At 37.0% G+C, this 17,652-nt stretch overlaps 1 non-coding gene across 1 annotated transcript; it reads right to left on the bottom strand.

Annotated features, from left to right (window-relative positions):
- Positions 1–13,569: 13,569 nt before the first annotated feature.
- On the bottom strand, positions 13,570–13,690 carry LOC118482553. Its single transcript, XR_004868586.1, has one exon. It is a non-coding gene; the product is annotated as a U5 spliceosomal RNA (small nuclear RNA).
- Between the last annotated feature and the right edge of the window lie 3,962 nt (positions 13,691–17,652).

Here is a 17,652-nt window from a genome sequence, read left to right as displayed (position 1 = left end):
GCGTAAAATCAATCCACATTGTTCCTCCTTAGTTCCTTACTCGAGACTAACTTAAATCAACCATTGAAATCAACAATTGAAATAAACTTTTTCTCTCTAGGGTCTCTCTCTAAAGTGTGTAGAAGATAGGAGAATGATGAGTGCTGATTTGAGTCTTTCCTTTGTAGAGTTTCATGCTTATAGTTACTATTTTGCGCTCCATGGGCTATCCTTGCTGATTTCCTTTTTGAGCCTTTTAACTTCCGAAGCCTTATTAAGTCCACAATCACATCAATAATTCATTAAGTCCACCAATAATTTATTTTATTAATTTCGTATTCAGATAATCTGTTTAAACTCAAATTTAGGGTTGTTACAACTGATATGGTATTTGATGATACCCATATCAATTACCCGAAACCATACGCCCGATTACCCAAACCATATAGCTAAGAAAAATATTTTTTGTTTTCCCTTGTAACTTATCTAGTAATAAACTTATTTTTTTAGAATTTATATTTTCATGAAATTGACAAATACATATATATATATATATATATATATATATATATATATATATATATATATATTTCAACTATTTTATGGTGATAATAATATGTATGTAATTTATCATATTTTACTTTAATGTCGTTAAGAACATAAAATTTTATAAAAATTGTAATGATAAGAAAAAGAAATTCACTTAGAAATCCAAAAGGCTACTTTTTAACAATATTTGAGATTGAGTATGACGTTAATTTTAGCTGTTAACATTCGTGATATGTGTTAAAAAATTATTTGAATTAGATCCATGTATAGCTAACTCTAAATTCTATAATTTAGCTTTTTTATCGGATAACTCACACACTTTCTAATACTACCCCTAAATATGTATCTACCATGAGATTTGAATCTTCAAACACTTAACGAAGAATACTTTTTCTATACACCTTGATACCACTAGATCACAAGCCATTAGCTTCTAGAATTTAGTTTCACTTGGTTTCAACATCATATGAGTTCATTTGGAGTCTCTAATGCACCACTGTAAGATTAAATATATTACGTATTAATATTTAATCTATAGCCATCATAATCATTTGCATTATAGAGATCAAAATATATTAGAACCTATTATTTAATTAGTTGGTAATTGTTGATGGACCATATTACCCTTAGTAACTAATTAGGTTTCCTCATGGGTGCTTATATAAGGAGAGTTATGTGGAGGTTTAGGGGTTACTCAGTTACACAATTACACCACCCCATTAGCCATAACATCATCACGAAACCTCCTCTCCTAACCGATACCCTTTTCGGTTTCTAAGTCCCCATCATCAGTTAGCACCCTAAGGAGGAACCTGATCAAGATGACAGGCATGTCGAACTCCCTCACAGGATTCTCCTCTGCACTATCTGCTGTGACAGGTATGATTTATATTGTTTTCCTTCATGTATAAACAGAACTGAACCAACATGTGGTATCAGAGCATATGTTGATTAGTTAGTTCTGTTTTCATATCCATAATTCTGGGATTGAAACTTGGAAAACGGAATTTTTTTGAAACCTTATGAACATAACAACCGATTTCGAGTCATGGAGATCGACTCGAGATCTCTGTTTTCGGGAAAAAGATTAATTATTTGTTCACCGAATTAACTGGATTATGTTTTAACCGAAATCTATTTAGAAAAACTAATAAAATTCAGGTTTCGGGTTCCAGAATTTATGTTTTATGTTTTAGGGTTCATCATGTTCTTGAGAAAATTCGAAGTATTCTGTTATGTTTTGGAATGATTTAGGATTAATGGGTGTTTTTCCATGTTTGATCTAATTTTTATCTTTTAATTTTTATTCGAAACTGTTATTAGATAAACAGTTATTATTTTCGAAATATGTTGATAAAATTAGATCACTTTAAAACAGGAAATAATATCCCATAATCCCTTAATTTCGAATTTTCGGTTATGATATCACAATTAACAGCTGTGACAGGAAGTTTCGAGATCATCAGGTTGCGACTCGAGACCGTAGTTGCGACTCGCAACCACAACGTCATTACTCGAGACCGTAGTTGCGACTCGCAACCATAACGTCATTACTCGAGACCGTAGTTGCGACTCGCAACCATAACGTCATTACTCGAGACCGTAGTTGCGACTCGCAACCATAACGTCATTACTCGAGACCGTGGTTGTGACTCAAAACCTCATTATTTTAGGCTGTTCGATCCGCGCTAACGGGTGGTTTGCTATTAAATAAATAGTTTTGTAATTTACTTAGTTAACTAATCAGAATCAGATAATGTTTTGCAAAACCAGAATAGCTTAACTTGAATGAGCTTTTGATATATCATTTCTGGCCAAAGCTGACTTGATACATCTACTTATCATTCAAGTATTACGAAAGCTATGCTAAGTGTGCATCATAAGCATGAATGTTTTAATATCTGGCCAAAGCTGATTTAATTCTTTCATAGATGGCATACTTAGCAAGTGCATAACTAAAGTGATTGTTTCAATTTCTGGCCAAAGCTGATTTGTTACAACCACTTTGCACATATGCTTAAATGATTACACTTCTGGCCAAAGCTGTTTTGTTTTCGTTTAAGTAGAATTTTTAGTTAAGTCTATTATTTTGATGTTAGTAATAGAAAAATATCACAGCTTCATTATGTAAAATGGTCATTATTTTGCCTGCCTTAGTTTAATGTGCCCTTAGATCACATTAGGATTTCTTCCTTAGTATCATAACTTGCTCATCTTATTTCCACTATCAGCACCCAACTGCGGGATTCCACCTTTGACTGGTGATAACTTTGCTGCATGGAAGGATGCTCTAATGCTTACTCTCGGCTTGCTTGATTTTGATTATGCTCTAAGAGAGAAAAAAACCAGCGGACCTTACCACTCAAAGTACTGCTGCTGAGCAGTTAACTCATGAAAAGTGGACTAGGTGTAACCGCATGTCTCTCATGTTTATGAAGCAGTCCATAAGCAATGCAATCAGGGGAGCTATTCCTGATTCTGAAGATGCTAAAACCTACTTGGAACATGTGGAGGCGCAGTTCAAAGGGACGTCTAAGGCGCACGCTAGTACTCTTATTCTCAAGCTGGTGACAACTAAGTATGATGGGAGGAGCGGCATTCGCGAGCACATCATGATGATGAATGACATGGCCAATAAGCTAAAGGGGCTGGAAATGGAAATCAGTGATGGTTTCCTTGTTCATTTCATCATTACTTCGCTTCCTTCATCCTTTGAAGCATTTAAGATCAACTACAACACTCAGAAGGAAAAATGGACGATGAGTGAGCTGGTCGCCATGTGCGTACAGGAGGAAGAGCGCATGAGGATGGATCGCACTACTGATGTTGCCAACTTCACCACCTCCAACTCTAAGAAAAGGAAGAACAATTATCATAGGAAGGATGCTTCAAAAGTCCAAAGGCCTAATCCCAACTCTAATACAAGTACACCTTCCAGCTCTAAGAACTCCTTAGGCAGTATCCGCTGCAAGTTCTGTAAAAAGACAGGACACATGCAGAAGGAATGCCCTGACTTTAAGGAGTGGCTGGCTAAGAAAGGTAACGATTATTTTATGATACTTGAGTCCTATAATTTAAGTGTTCCTGCTAATTCTTGGTGGTTTGATTCTGGTTCTATGGTTCATGTTACCAATTCTACTCAGGGATTCCTTTCAATCCGGAAGCTGGAAAGAAACCAAAGAATGCTTAAGGTTGGGGATGATCGAGAATTAGAAGTGAAGGCCATTGGAACATTACAATTAGTTATGAAAACTGGTTTATGTATTAAACTTTATGATACCTTATATGTTCCTGAGGTAACTCGGAACCTTGTATCAGGACCAAAGTTAGACATGGACGGTTTTATTGTTTCCCATGGTCATCGCCAACTCTCTATCCATTATGGTTCTGTTCTTTATGGTACTGGTGTTCTGGATGGAGGTCTCTATAGATTAGAACTAGATGATGGCTTTTCCAAATCTTTGTTGTCATATAACATTAATGAATCACTCACAAAGATGGAAGAGAAACGAGACTTAGAGACTTCATCCATGTTGTGGCATCAGCATTTAGGCCACATTTCAAAAGAACGATTAAATCGTCTTGTGAAGGATGAAGTCTTACCTCCTCTCGATTTCTCTGATTTTGGAACATGTGTCAAATGTCTTAAAGGTAAAATGACATTAGCGAATAAGAAAGGTGCCACTAGGAGCTCTAATTTATTAGAACTCATTCACACTGACATTAGTGGTCCCTACCAAATCACTGGCATAACAGGACATACTTCATTTATCACTTTTATTGATGATTATTCTCGTTACATGTACTTGTATCTTATTAAGGAGAAATCTGAATCTCTAACAACTTTTAAAGATTATAAGGCTGAAGTTGAAAAGCAATTAGATCGTCAGATTAAAGTTGTGAGATCAGATAGAGGCGGTGAGTATTATGGAAGACATACTGATGTGGGTCAAGCTCCTGGTCCATTTTATGAGTTTTGTAAGGGCCAGGGGATTGTGAACCAATACACCATGCCTGGTACACCTCAGCAGAACGGTGTCGCTGAAAGAAGAAACCGTACCGTTATGAACATGGTGCGCAGTATGTTAGCCAACACTAACTTACCATTATTCCTCTGGACTGAAGCGTTGAAAGCAGCTGTTCATATACTCAATAGAGTTCCTTCTAAGTCTGTCCCTAAAACTCCTTATGAACTTTGGACAGGAAGGAAACCGAGTCTTAAATATATGAAAGTATGGGGCTGCATTGCTGAAGCAAAACTTTACAATCCTTTCCTAAGGAAACTTGACCCTAAGACAGTTACCTGTTTCTTTATCGGGTATCCTGAGAACTCTAAGGGTTATCGTTTCTATTGCCCTTCCCATGTCACCCGTATTGTTGAAACCAAGCGTGCCGCGTTCCTGGAGGATTTCAAGGTCAGTGGGAGCAGTACCAACCCTTACGAAGAATTGCAAGAAGTACAAGACACGGGGGGGAGAGACTCGTCGCTTACCATTACTCCGATTACTCCTCTTGTACCCAATGCAACTATTGTTCCTGAAGCTACTGCACCAACTCCAAATTCACCTCTACAATCAGAACCCATTATACCTCATGACGAAGGCACATCAAACGCTCAAAACCAAGACAACGCTGAACCCGATAATCCACTCAGGAGGTCATCCAGGCAAAGAAGGCCTCCTAATTGGGATGATTATGTTACCTACCTGACTGAAATGGATCCCGGAAAGCTCAATGATCCTATCTCTTACAATGAAGCCATTAGCAGTGATCAGTCTTCTGAATGGAATAAAGCAATGATTGATGAGCTTGAATCCATGAAGAAAAATGACGTTTGGGATTTGGTAGAATTACCCAACGGAGTCAAACCCGTAGGATACAAATGGGTGTTCAAAACAAAACTGGATCCGAATGGGAACGTTGAACGCTACAAAGCGAGATTGGTTGCAAAGGGCTACACTCAGAAAGAGGGAATTGATTATCAAGAGACGTTTTCACCTGTCTCTCGTAAAGATTCATTAAGGATCGTCATGGCCCTAGTAGCTCATTTCGATTTAGAGCTGCATCAGATGGACGTTAAAACCACTTTCCTTAACGGAGACTTGGACGAAGATGTTTACATGAAGCAACCTGAAGGCTTTGAGCCTGAAGGTCAGGAGCATCTAGTCTGTAAGCTGAAGAAATCCATTTACGGGTTAAAACAAGCATCACGTCAGTGGTACCTCAAGTTTGATGAAGTCATGAAGAAGCAAGGTTTTATGAAGAATCAAGTGGATCAATGCACCTACCTCAAGATGAGTGGGAGTGACTTTACTATACTTGTCCTTTACGTAGATGACATTCTATTGGCAAGTAATAGTTTAGACATGTTGCATGAGTCGAAGCATTTACTCTCGCATAACTTCGACATGAAGGATCTCGGAGATGCATCTTACGTCATTGGCATCGAAATTCACCGAGATAGAAACAAAGGGATCTTAGGATTGTCCCAAAGGGCTTACATAGATCGTGTCCTCACACGGTATAACATGCAACACTGCAAACCCTCCGTCGCTCCAGTAGTTAAGGGAGATGTTTTCGGTTCATTCCAGTGTCCGACAACAGAGGTTGAGAAGGAGCAAATGAGCCAGATACCTTACGCGTCAGTAGTCGGGAGCTTGATGTATGCTCAAGTCTGTACTCGTCCAGATATCGCTTATATTGCTGGAATGCTAGGCCGTTATCAGACTAATCCTGGCTTAGATCATTGGAAAGCAGCTAAGAAGGTACTTCGATATCTGCAAGGGACGAAAGACTATAAGCTGACTTATAGAAGAAGTGATCATTTAGAAGTGGTGGGCTATTCTGATTCTGACTTTGCCAAATGCAAAGATGACAAGAAATCCACTTCGGGCTATATCTTTATGTTAGCAGGCGGCCCTATCTCTTGGAAGAGTCATAAACAACAGTTGACCACAACTTCCACAATGATGGCAGAATATATTGCTGTCTATAACACAACCTGTCATGGAATGTTGATTAGAAACCTGGTCACTGGACTCAAAATCGTTAATTCCATTTCTAGACCATTGAAGCTTTACTGTGATAATTCAGCTGCCGTTAGTTTCTCGAACAGTAACAGTTCGACTGGAGCTGGTTTATATCTCGATACGAAATATCTATTTGTACGTGAACGAGTTGAGGAAAATAATCTTTGTATCGAGTATATTAGTACTAAGGATATGCTTGCGGATCCGATGACTAAAGGTCTCCCTCCTAAGGTTTATGAAGAACATGTTCGGAATATGGGATTATGTAAAGACCTTATTTGAGCATATTGTACTAGCTTATGTTTTATGATTAATGAAATTTCCTCAAGTTTGATTTTGTATGTCTGTTAGAATATGTTCAACCGGTATAATGGCATATAGACAAATAAAAGTTACAAATCAAACAAAGGGCTTACGCGTATTTTGATCATGATGATTAGGTTTTAAATTAAGGCTATAGTATGATTAATGGGGGTCCTGAGTCGCATAATGATTCAACGGCTGTATTTTTCTGCTATAGTACTTGTTTAAGGCTAAAATGAGTGTTAACTCCTGATCAGGCTTATCTAATACTCATAGTAAATGATTACTCGGCTAAGTGGGAGAATGTAAGATTAAATATATTACGTATTAATATTTAATCTATAGCCATCATAATCATTTGCATTATAGAGATCAAAATATATTAGAACCTATTATTTAATTAGTTGGTAATTGTTGATGGACCATATTACCCTTAGTAACTAATTAGGTTTCCTCCTGGGTGCTTATATAAGGAGAGTTATGTGGAGGTTTAGGGGTTACTCAGTTACACAATTACACCACCCCATTAGCCATAACATCATCACGAAACCTCCTCTCCTAACCGATACCCTTTTCGGTTTCTAAGTCCCCATCATCAGTTAGCACCCTAAGGAGGAACCAGATCAAGATGACAGGCATGTCGAACTCCCTCACAGGATTCTCCTCTGCACTATCTGCTGTGACAGGTATGATTTATATTGTTTTCCTTCATGTATAAACAGAATTGAACCAACACTTAACGAAGAATACTTTTTCTATACACCTTGATACCACTAGATCACAAGCCATTAGCTTCTAGAATTTAGTTTCACTTGGTTTCAACATCATATGAGTTCATTTGGAGTCTCTAATGCACCACCACAAAGTTGAAAGAAAACCAAGCCCAAATTAAGTTTGAATTTATTACTGAACTTGATTGTCAATTATATGATGGATTAAATTCTAGTTTTTGCTAGGTCATGCATTATTGTGACACCATACCAATAAATCATGATTCTTCCAAATGTATATAGCTTTTAGCTTTAAAATTTGATTCTTTTATACCAAAATGTTAAAAGAGTGTATGATATATTGATATCTACATCATAGTTTTCTTGATTTAAAGAATTTATAAAAAAAAAGTTTTGTCCACGTGAATTGAACAAACTTTATTCTTTCTTAAGATATATTAAAACATGAAAACTATGATGGCATTTTAACGTATAAAATAGTATGAAACACCAATGAATATCAGAGGATCTAAAGTTTTAAACTATCTATAAGTGGAATGTATCAAAAAAGTATAAGAACTCCAGTTGTCACCCAAACCTAAGGGGACCAAAAAGAATATTGGAACTTAGGCATCACATTCATTTTTCTTTTTGTTACTAGGTAGGACCATCATCAGTTAATCATAAAAGCCTCAATCTAAACATGTAACATGGTATCAAATGGCACAACTCAAGTGAGGATCTTTCACATTGCAATCTCAGTAATATAATAATAGACTATAATATTTTTAGGAATGAACAACTGATGTATCTTTTGTAAATATGATAAGTAAGATGATTTAATACACTATAATAATAACGGAAGAAGAGGTCTAACATGAAAAGCAAGAGCTTTTCAAATGAGCCAAAGACAACTTCCTAAAAACCACTTCAATGAATGGTTGTACGAGTACAATTTACTACCCTAGATTTCTATATCATGGTATCAAATGGCATAACTCAAGTGGGGATCTTTAACATTGCAATCTCAGTAAAATAATGAGTATAATATTTTTAGGAATGAACAAAGTGATATACCTTTTGTAAATGTGATGAGTAAGATGATTTAATACACTTTAACAATAATGGAAGAAGAGGTCTAACATGAAAAACAAGAGCTTTTCAGATGAGCCAAGGACGACTTCCTAAAATACCACTTCAATGGTTGTCTAGTTGTACGAGTACAATTTACAACTCTAGATTTCTATGGATTTAGGCAAGTCATCCTTGGCTATCCAAATCGCTCTTTGGTCTCATATAAGACCTCCCTTCCGTGTTGATTACCCTTCCTCATTACACCTTTTAAAATAGTAGTTGAACTCTAAACCACAAGAGATGACTCAATGTTATAATGTGGCACATTGTACTCTTAGTTGACATACTTATAGTCACCAAATGACATCTATATATATAGGAGTCAAGAGTGAGGAGATATGAAGTATCAAGAAGCATCGTTTCTAACATGCAAGTCAAGATGTCCACTTGTGAAAAAAATGCTTCTTTTTTCCTTTACGAACATTTGAGAGAAATCAACAACCCATAAAAGAATATATTCTGGTCATCAATCTATTTGATATTATCCATCTAGAGACATCTATTTAGATTGGATGTTCACTGATTTACCTAATAGACAGTATATAACACAACTTTATGTACCTAATAATTTTGACTTGCGTACAAATATTGACCTCCTACTCAAAGACATTCCTTTATGCCTTTCTTTTCCCTGTTTTTCCAAATGCTTAAGACCGTGGGGTATGGGGCTTGGGTTGGGGCGTGGGTTGGGGGAAAACGCCCAAGGCACCACCCCGGGTGGGCTTGGGTTGGGGCGTGGCCCCTTGGGGCTTGGGTTTCAAGCCGGGCATGGGGTGGGGGACCAAGGTGACATGGCGGTTTGTGAATGGCCAAAAGAAAAGATCCGTTGGGCTAGCCGTTGGCCAACGGCTATATTTAAAAAAATATATATATATTTTTTCTTCCATTTTTTCACTATAAAACTCACATTTTACTTCCATTTTTTACCACATTCAACCACATCTTCTATACATCTTCAATTCTCCTACTACAAAACGAAAAAAATGCATCCTTACAACCGTCCTTTTGACCCAAGCAACCCGTATGGATTCCAAGAAAATAATCCTAGCCCACCACCCACTCGTCCAATAGCTCGTCCATTTTTCATACACTCTCTTATGCCCGACATTGCGGGTTATGCATCGTATATCGGGAATCGTTTATTTACTAACTTCCCAAACACCAAAGATTCAATACCTACCCCGTTTTCCCAATCGCCCATCAACCTTTCACCAACCTCCATCGACCTTTCACAAAACGAATCCGTTCCCGAAACTCAACTACCCAAAGAGGGTCCTTCCGCATCGAAACCCATCAAAAAAAGAAGTCATAAGAAAAAAACCGAGTAGGATAAAGTAGTTGAAACCGCCAAACGGAAACAACAAAAATGGGTCTATGCTGAAGAAGTTGCATTGGCGAGGGCTTGGTGTGAACAATCTCAACATTCAACTTTAGGTATTCTTAACCTTACTTTATATTAATGGAATGGTTATTTTTTTATATGAGTTTGTAATATATTAATTTTTTTTTATTAAAATAGAAAATTCGCAACATCGAACCGCCCTGTGGGAATCGGTTAGTAGGAAATTCCATGAAGAAATGGGTAAGGAGACTTATCGTGAAAACGATAGCTTATCCTCAAATTGGAGCGAGATAAGCTCCCAACTTACAAAATTTAGTGAGTTTTTAAATAAAGCAAAGCAAAACTATAAAGGTGGTGAAACCGAAGCCGACGTTTTGACAAATGCAGTGGTCGCATTCAAATCAAATATGAAGACCGACTTCCGTTTCATGCATTGTTGGGAGATTTGTAAATTTCATTCAAAGTGGGCGAATATCCCCATTGGTAGCGAAACTAACTCGTCTTCCAAAAGGTCAAGGGCCTCGTCCCAAGCCCAATCTGATGCACGAGATCAAGAGTTTGAGGACCTTTTGGATGATTCGCCAAGCCCAAACCGGCCCGAGCATGGAAGAAATGCCTCAAGAAGACGTGCTAAAAAACAAACGGCATCGCCTTCAGCTGGGAGTTCTGGCTCGCGTAGGGGAATATACAGCGACCAGTTGGATACATTCAACGTATTCCAACAACAAAGGGCCGAAATACGAAGGAGCAAAGAAGCTAGAGATGCCGCTAGAGATGCCCTGAAACAAAGACGGGATGATTTGAAAATTCTATCCCAGCCGATTGATCACCTACAGGGTGACGAGTTAGAAATAGTCTTGGCGTTGAGAGAAGAGATAAAAAACAAATATAAAAGTTAGGATTTTTTTTTGTAATTTTCTTTATTTAAAAATATTAAAAAAATTAAATTTGTGTTTTAAATCATTTTGGGTCTGCCCACCCAGCGGGTCAGCCCAGCCGGCCAGCCCACAAGTCCACCGAACCCACGCCACAAACCCCCGCCCCGGTCATACCGTGTTCAATATGGGTTTGGCCATGTTTGCCACCCTATTCCACATGTCAACCAATACCCAACCCAAGCCCCACCATACACCATGGCCTAAACATAACTCACATAAGAGGCCCAAAACGATGATTGGTGTAAAATGTGTGTAGGGTCGACTCTTAATTTGAAGTCAACTCTCATAAATTTGTTCTATTTTGACATTAAGATTTTGACTGGACATAGATTTTCTTTGCTTATATCAATTTATTCTGTTGTAAATTTATTCTATTGTAATAATGTAATATTCTGTTTAGATGTAAAAAAGAACCTAATAGAAAATATTCGTCGAAATAGTTTTATAAATAATAAAAATGTGTATTTGATATGAAAAATTCGTTTGTGTAGTAGCATTTACACCAAAAAATTGTAAGAAGTAAAGTCTATTTAAGTAAATAAATTGAAGTTTAAAGTAACTTATTCTAGAACAAGATATATTTAAGACATAAAATGAAGTTTAAACCGGCCCAATCGAAATATATTAATCTTAACAAATATATATATGAAAATATTCCAAGCTTCTTGAGTTCAAAAGTCATTCAAGTTGGGGACCCCCAATTCCATCGAATAATGAAGATGCAAAATCTTCTAGAAAAAAATAAAAAATGAGATATAATAATAGTTGCGTATACTTATATCAACTCGTTAGATGACGTGACTAAATGAAGGTTTCAGCTATTCACGGACGGAACCAAGAAGTTCAAGTGGGTTTCCTGACCCGGTGACCCCATATGTCATGGCCACTAGATATTGTAGGGTTTTTTATATAAAATATATGCTATTAGAAAAAAAATAAGTTGGGTCTAATAGGTGTATTCGCTAATGAAAAGAAATTTATGATCATGCCAGATTAATAAAATTTGGTATCCCAACCACATGCACTCGATATAAATAATACACTTTACAAGAAATTTGAATGGTTAATGTCGATCAGGTAATTAAAAAGTTCATTTTCTCGTTATATTCTCTTCACAAATTTATAGAATATAAAAGTGCTTTTAGCCTAGTGATATCAACTATCAAAAGTTCCACTCTTATAATGGACAATGATATAGAATTCTAAATACGATTAAAAGGTGTGTTAGCCATTTTAAGAAATCGAAAATGGATCTACAATAGAGAGAATTGAGATTGTAATGTATTAACTACTAACGTATGCTTTAAGCCTGTAAGCAAATATGGAATGGGCTACTTATTGGGTCTCGTTGTGGGTTAAATTAATTCTTGGAATAATTCTAAACATCATGATCATACTCAGTATATCCACCAATAGCAAAGCTAATGTAGGGTCTGAGGAGGGTAAGATGTAGATAGTCTTACCTCTACCCCATAGGAATAGAGAGGCTTCTTCCAGTGAGACCCCCGACTCAATAGTAGTTTTGCATCAAGCCTTGTACATAAGGCACATAACACTTAGCAATCGGGACACAGGCCGATTAGTGCATGTACCATTTTGTCTTTCAGCTATTAACGCCACCACATGATGCATGATTAACCATCCCCTCTTTTAACGTTATTTTCACGAAATTAGTAAAATAACGTTAAAATTAGAGCACTTTCACTTTTACCTCAGGGCGATCACACATATATACATTATATGAGCATACCGCAAACGGAGCGTAAATAATGAGTATGATGATGATGAATAATTCTAAACATATGAACTGATAACCATTTACAACTTAAGCATGTTCAAAATATAATAATAATTACCTTGTGATTTTTTTATGCAAAAACATGCAATGGATTATTTAATTTAGGTAAACTAGTTAGTAAATTAGTGTGCTCGTATGCCATTTTAGAGCAACGAGCACACAATATTCTTAGATAAAAGGCGAAAGAATAGTTCGTTTTTCTTCTGGTCATTTTTCTCATGTTAGGCAGTAATTTTTTTTACCTTTAATCTTCTTTTTGTGGGTGGGTGATAAAAAAAAATGAATTAACGGGTGGCAAAAAAATGAATTAACTGAACTATAAATAACCAAACCAACTGAGAAACCGATGGTTCGGTTATGAATATTCATTGAAACCAGGTTTACATTAAAACCAACTTTATGTGTTTTTAAAATAATTTTATATGACAAAATAATTGTTTGTAAATAAAATATACTCATTTATAAGTTAAAAGTATGGTTGATATTTCATTTGACTCGTTGATATAACTGGAATTATTAATTGAATTCAGCTCGAATCCACCCATGTCAAAAGCATGTGGTTACCCAAACTAATCTAGTTGTTTATAACTGAAACCGGTCGGTTATAAAAATATAACAACCGAAACATCAGTTATAAGTTTGTCCTCAAGATGTTTTATGCGAAAAAACAACTTTGTGAGGGTGTTTGCGGATCAAAAACCAATCCGCCCCGGAACAAAAACTGAGAAACCGAGGACCTGAGAAACCAAGGACCCCTAACTAAAGATTAGAACTGTGATTAGTTGGAGTTTTTTTGGAAAGAAAGAAGCTCTCCAAAAATAGGCATATGCTATTTGAAAGCAACGAGCACACAGTATTCTTTAGTAAAAGGCGAAAGAATAGTTCGCTTTGTGTTCATTGCATAGCTACATGTTTTTTTCAATTGCAGCTGGGCTGGTTATATACACACCTCCTCCTTTCTAACTTATTTAACCACCCTATGTGGGACAAACCCAGCCCCATTCTCACTTGTATTTGGTTGTTATTTTACCGTATTTTGTAAGTTTATTACTTTGTTGCTCTAATCTTTCACTCCTTAATTTGTTAATCATCCATAATGATAATGATAAGATGAAAGAACTCTAAGGGCATGTTTGGCGAAAAAGCCAATAAGTCAAAATAATGTTTGGATAAAGGAAAAAGACTTTTCAAAATAACTTTATGTCTAAGGTGGAAAAGTCATTTTAAAAAGCTAGAATATCCTGATTTTTCAAAACTTTTTGACTTACTGGTTTTTCCCACCACATAAGCTAATCCAAACACTTTTTTAAAAACTACTTTTCAAAAAGTCATAAGTCATTTTAACAAAAAGTCATTTTTGAGTTAAATAAGTTTGGCCAAACATGCCCTAAAGCTACATATACCCAACATATGAACGCTTTATTTCGAATATAGCGACTCATATCAATGTAAAACATCCACTCTTTCTTATATCTAGTTCGAGTAGGAGTCTAGTGGTTATTTAATCGAATCAAAGCTGGTCGGTACTTATTATTTACTTGTTTGATTTCATGACAAATATTTGTTTTTGAAGGTGTGATAGGAAAATCTTTCAAAGTTTCAATTATGTTACATCGATCAACAACTCTTCAAAGTACCTATTCATATAATCGTAGGATCAAAGTTTGACTTGAAGGCAACCAACTCTATATTAAGTACCTCGCTTATTAGCGGTATGAGTTAACCCATTTCCTTGCATATATTGGACACTTGTATGATTAGATATTGTTAAGTTTTTCATTCGAGACCCTAATGGAAATACATACAAAATTATCATTTCTTATAAAGACGAGCTAGCTCGTCAAACTCGTTGAACTATGAGTTAGCGTAAACCAGCAAGCAAAGTACTACCTCAATCGTTAGTTCAGTTGGATATAATAAAATATGGTTCACTCGGTGATCGGTGTAGAAGCCCCAATCAAAGATAAAGAGAGTTAAGAACTAATTCACCTTTAGACTAGTTAGGGGACATTTGATCTTTATTGACTTTAGGGGCAGGCGGGGTGGTCCGTGATGGCCACCCCATCATGCGTTATATCACCACGAACACCGTCGCCCCTGTATGTATCACGCGTTAATTTTAAAACGCGTTGAATTGTTAACGCGTTGAAAACTTGAAAAAGTTCGAACGTTGTTGTTTTTGACATGCAAACTTACTTCTATTTTATTATTAAAACAGTATATGGCCGACAATTTTTAAAGCATTCTATTTCTAATTGGACCTTTTTACTTCACAAATTTCAATATGCTCAATGTCAATTCACATGCAATCTTGATGTCAAACAATTTATTGACCGTTCAAAGTATGATCATACAAGACAAATTCCAATGGGGTAATCACGAAAATAGCCATTGACTGGTCAATTTTTCAAAAATGGCCAGTTGACACGGCTCCACGAGCCTTTTCACAAATTCCAACACGGCTTAAAAGAACTTTCTTCAACAGCCACTCACCTTTTGACACGTGTGCACCCACTTTTTGAAAAGTTTGTCTTCTGACACGAGTTCAGTCCTGTCTTTTGAAAAGTTGTGCACACCCACTTTTTGAAAATTGAAGGTTCACTTTTGGACTGATTAATTGACCGTTCAATTTTTTCTCTCACTATTTATAATTCATTCACTATTTATTTGTTTGACCGTTCATTGCTAAGATCTAACACAAACCCCATATCAAACTTGTTTGTTAATCGGCTGTTGACGGAAGTCAATCGGAGGTGAAGAACTAAGTTGTCGGCCGGAGAACGTTGGTGATGGAGGTTAATGTGATGATGAATGATGAAGTGGAGAAGACGATGTATGGCGACAGTGATGAGCGTTGGTTAAGATGATCGGACAAGAAAGTTGTGGTGGTGTAAGGTGGTTGCGAGTCGGAACAGTGTGAGTCGGAACCTCTGATATGTTGAAGGAACTCGAAACCTGTGACGGCTTGAGCACTTGTCGGAAATGGCTCGATGATGGTGGAGGTTAGTCTATTTGTGGGTGACGGTCGGTATGGTGGTCGATCGGAGGGTGGTGGTGCTCGGTGAGGGTGGTGGTTGGTTGCAGGGTGGTGGTGGTTTACGGTGGTGGTTGTGGTGGGTGGAGGGTCGTGGGTAGAGGGTGGTGGTGCTCGGTGAGGGCGGTGGTTGGTTGCAGGTGGTGGTGGTTTACGGTGGTGGTTGTGGTGGGTGGAGGGTGGTGGTGCTCGATGAGGGTGGTGGTTGCAGGTTTGGAACAGACAAGTTTGAATGAAGGTTTGGTGTCATGGTGTGTGCATTCTTTGGAAACATGGAGCCGTTTCCGGCAAGTGATCACCTGTGACGGCTTGATCACCTTTTTAGAACTAAAATTGATATTTATAGTTGACTAATTCAGCAGACAAGATGAGAGAGAGAGGGGCTAAGGAAACATGGTGATGACAGCCCAGCACACGTGGCAAAACATGATTGGTCAGGAGGAAAGTTCTTAACTTTTTATTTGAGCCGTCTGGGAATTCGTGAAAGCCCATAAAATGGGGTGTCAACTGGCTATTTTTGCAAATTTGACCAAATCTTGGCTATTCTCGTGATTAGCCCAAAAAAAGTTAAATAAGATCACAAAAAATTTTCTTAGAACGTCACTCATAGCACTTGAAACAGTCTTAAAACCAACCAATAATGGCTGACAAAAACAACGTATACTGCTCTCAACCAGTTAGTAAATCATCAACGTGGATTCTTAAGAAATGGAGAGCACCCAGACAGTCGGGTGAATCTTCTTCGTCTGAAACGATTGTGCCGGAAGAAAACAAGTTTATAAATAACCGTCAAAGCTTGCACTCAAACAGAGCCGGAAGATGGGCAATTCCAGACGACGAATCTGAGAATTGGTCAAAAGATGTTGCAACATTTTACAGTAATGGCGACGCCCCATTCTGTTATTCAGCTGTTTTCACTCGTTATGTGGAGTTGGACAAAACATTTTGGGGTACTTTGTTAGGCTATCGTTGTAATGGGTACCTAACAGCAACGATAATTTCATTATAAATTTTTTATTACCAAAATTTGTATTTTTTCGTGTTTATTAATATATAAATATTCATTAAACAGCATATTGAGGGATGGACTGGACGACTAATGGCTTGGAGAAAAAGAAATTTACAAAGGGATCCGACGTTAAATTTGCGGTGGACAATTCTCCCACCTCAATTCTATGACACGTTACTACAATCGGTTCCTAAAAGCGTGGTTGGTTATGGAAATGGTAAAGAAAACCCATTTCCTTCCTTTGTTGACGTGGATTTTGTGTTTTTCCCACTGTCGATTGACAATAACAAATGGATGTTAGTACGGTTAGAGTTGGCATCCCAGGAATTAGTTTTATACCCGTTTGAAAACTTTTGTGGACGAGGAGACAAATTTAGGGCAGTTATTATTCCACGGTTGACGAAGCTTAAGGTGTATTTAACTGGGTTTCTGGTGCATTTGAAGTATTGGAAAAAGACAGGAAAACCAGAATGCTGCATAACTCATGAGCTAAACGATAACTACGTGATTTCTAACAGGTCAATCGTAGGAAATGAAGCTGTCTATCTGTGTATGCTTATAGAGCATCTGGTTACAGACAAACCCATTAACATTACTGGAGACGTAAAGCAAATATGTTTGTCATATAGACGATTCATGGCTGATAAACTGTATTTTTGGCGGTGTTTACCACGGCCAAATGTTGTTAAATAAAATAACTCTTCTTTGTAATATATTTAATATTTAACATTAAATCTTCCCATTTTACCCTCTTCAAACCTATAAATACATACATTACTCCCTCCTATTAAACAACATTCTCATCCCAAAAGTTCACACTAAAAAAA

The sequence above is a fragment of the Helianthus annuus genome, chromosome 9 (assembly GCF_002127325.2).
Source record: "Helianthus annuus cultivar XRQ/B chromosome 9, HanXRQr2.0-SUNRISE, whole genome shotgun sequence".
In the NCBI taxonomy this organism is placed as follows: Eukaryota; Viridiplantae; Streptophyta; class Magnoliopsida; order Asterales; family Asteraceae; genus Helianthus; species Helianthus annuus.
Note: the sequence above shows the minus strand (reverse complement) of the source record. Positions and strands in the feature narration are given on the sequence as shown.